Genomic DNA, 3,349 nt, shown 5'->3' with positions numbered 1-3,349 from the left:
TGTGTGTGTGTGTGTGTACGACGAGCTTCTTTCAGTTTCCATCTACTAAACCCAGTCACAAGGCTTTGGTCGGCTATAGTAGAAAACACTTTCTCAAGATGCCACGCATATGTGGTTGGAGAGTAAACTTCTTACCACAGTCATGCCTATGCCTTCACCTATATGTAATGAAAAATAAATTTTTATATAAAGCCAGACATTTGTTTAAACGATTTTTGTTTGTAGTTTCACTCCAAAGGTAGGGTTTGTGCCGATAAGCTCCACATCCTTCTGAAAACAAGATTGGCAAAGCTAACGTTCCTTTGTAAACAGCTGCAAGTTGACAGCAAACGCAAAAGTAAAATGGATATGAATCGAATTCTAATCGACCAATTCTTTAGGATGAAGGAATGGGTGTAGTGTTTAGTGCGGGATCAAGCTTGCATACAATATATCATTCAAGAAAAGGGAGACTACTCGGGGAGACCCTGGGTGAACAGGGCACGAGTTTAGCCAACTGTGGAAAGCATGGCCACGATAACAGAAGTAGAAAATGTAGAGTGATGAATTAGTGTATCTACGAACCAGAAGTTGGAGTGTGATGGCGAGTGACTTCATGCCAGTCAGTCGCGTATTCTTTTTTTAACATAGTCTAGATGTCTGTGTGCAGCAGCAGCACTACCGACCTAGATGTAAAAGTACTTTTTTGTGGACTCCACCCGAACTTTTGAGTAGTTAGTAGTTACTGAAAGCATTTTCTGTTTTCATTATGATAACCAGTCTCTGTTGCGCAGAGTACGTACACACATACATAACTGTATTGATATATAAATGAACACTTACTTCTAAACTGGTTTACATAACAGACACAAAAGTACTGCCCCACTAAAACCGTCGCCCAGAGTGGACCGCCCCACCACCAGTTACACTACTGCGTATATATTTATATAAAGATATATACGAGTATATATACAGGAGGCCAGTAGGTGGACTGGTGATGCGCTAGAAGAAGATCACATGTCATGTGTCTCCTAAGACCGAATAATTCTCAAAGGGAATTTAACGAAGCAATACTTGTATATAGGAACTGGTTACATACAAGTATTATATAAACTTGATCATTTTTAGTGGAGAGTATGACATTTTTTTCTTCATGTGTAGTGGTAACGATGCATGTTGCTGAAGAAGACAACACTGGTGTGACCCTATCGAGGAATACTTCATGGAGCCAGTGCAGATTTGAAATGAGCTATATAAGTTGCATCTGGGTGACACCAGGATGTGAAAGCTTAGGGGAGTTAAGATATCATCTGCATAAGAGTGAATGTTGTGGGTGACAGCAAGTAAGTTATTGACGAATAGGAGGAAGAGTGTGGGCGAAAAAACCGAATCTTAGAGAATAGTGAAGTTGAGAGAAAGCTTCATCGGTACACACAACGATGGAGCTAATAGGATCGACTGTTGTATAGCTGTAGCACTTAACGAGTCAAGGAAGCGTCAATGCCAGAAGTTCTCAGCCGGGGTCCATATAAGATTTTGTGAGTTCTACGCTAGCAAAACAGTAAATTGGGCCGACAATATTATTTTAAGGGCTATAGATGTATTTATTGCAAGAAACGGTTAGGTTTCTTTCTCTAACATTTTACATAGTTCAACCTATACAAGTGAATATATGAAAAAAAAATAGGAATTTTTAAAGAATTATCTATAAAATTAGTTTTTAGACACCGAATGGTTATGCGAGCCCACTACAATAAAATGGCAAACAAGGGTTCATTGATTAAAAAAATGGTTGAGAACCACTCGTCTATATGATCACGACACTTGTTAGAAATAGCAATCATATTCTAGTGTTTTGAATAGTTAAGGACATGTGGTTCGGAATACATACTGCTTGAAATATGGATGGAGTGGTGGGTTAGCACTTGGTAGAGCAGCGGACATATGCGTTGCTGCATTTAGATACGAGTCTTTATCTGGGCTCGAATCCCAATGAGATCGTCTTTGCTTCGATTCTTTCCTGGTCAAATGTACCAAGTCCAGTACCAGTGTGCATGTGTAAGAAGTACGCTTCGCAACCATGTGGTTCTGGGTTTGATCCAGGTTTAGCAGTTCAGTAATTCCTGGAGGTCGATATATACAATTAAACCCTTGAAAGCGATGCTGAGTTATGGCCACAGCCCGATGATCGAAACCAATAAAAGAAAAGAATTACCGAAAGTTTCTGGTCTTGTGCCTTAAAAATCTATACTAACTTGGTATAACGGTTCAAGCAAAGATTTAAAAGGTTGTAATGTGTTGTGTTGTGTTGTGCCCCTTCTCAAAGGGAAACTACTCTGCTCGCCTTAATTTAGCTGACCACTAAGTAACTATATTACATAGAACCATCTGGCTATGGAGGAAATAAAATCCAAGTTCCAAAGAACTATACTATGTTAACGAACCATCGAGATTTATTAACGATAAAAGGTCGTTAATTCGAAGCAAAGCAGCACCGAATATACTCTCTGAAAAGTGATATAGATGTAGGTGCGTGTGACAAGTGAAATAGAGACAGGTGCGTGTTAAAAAAGAAAAGAGGGTTGGGAGGAAGGGGTCAACGAGAGACCATCTATGAAGTCGCTGGACTTGCAAGAAATAGCAACTAAATTCCCCTTAAATCATATCCGATTTAAAAAGAGACATTGTACGGTTGGGATGTGATCATATCCAGAGGCAAACAGCCTAAGTTAAAGATTCTTGGAGTGCGCTAAAGATTTAGGCAAGGCATTTAATTATGAGTTTTCGTGACCTAATACAGGAAGAGGTGAAAAGCGGAGACCAGAAACAACTTTTATAATCGTAGAAAGGACAGAGATAACGAAACGATGGTTTTGTTGGAATATGTTGATGAGTGAAGCATTAGCATATGAATTTAATTAAACCGAAATATTTGTGCAGCATTTGCACCACCCCGGATGTGTGAACTGTAATGTTGTTTAACCCTAGGTGAGCAGGACTATGATCGAAGATGTTCTGGTCGTGACACTTACGTACTTTTTGTATAGTTAGGACATTATCTACGGTAGGGCGTAGTTTGGATGAATTTTGTTTTTATTCCTAGCAGATCAAGAGAACACGAAAAACCCTTCGTTTACTCGCCCAGTTTAAAGTGGAGAGAATAGTTGTGATCGTGGAAGGTCAGCAGATGTCAAAAAACTGAAATATGTTTTGTTTCTAAAAAGGAATCCTCACCATCAAGATATAGTTTTAACTATATTATAATCATGTGGTTGGCATGAGAAAATACCGGGTTTCGTGGATCAAGCATTAAAATAAAATATTAAAATTTCTGTAATAGAAAGCACATATGTGATGTCTATTTCAATAA

The sequence above is a fragment of the Octopus bimaculoides genome, chromosome 3, assembly GCF_001194135.2.
Source record: "Octopus bimaculoides isolate UCB-OBI-ISO-001 chromosome 3, ASM119413v2, whole genome shotgun sequence".
NCBI classification, from domain to species: domain Eukaryota; kingdom Metazoa; phylum Mollusca; class Cephalopoda; order Octopoda; family Octopodidae; genus Octopus; species Octopus bimaculoides.
The sequence above is the reverse complement of the archived record's forward strand: the minus strand, read 5'-3'. Positions refer to the sequence as shown.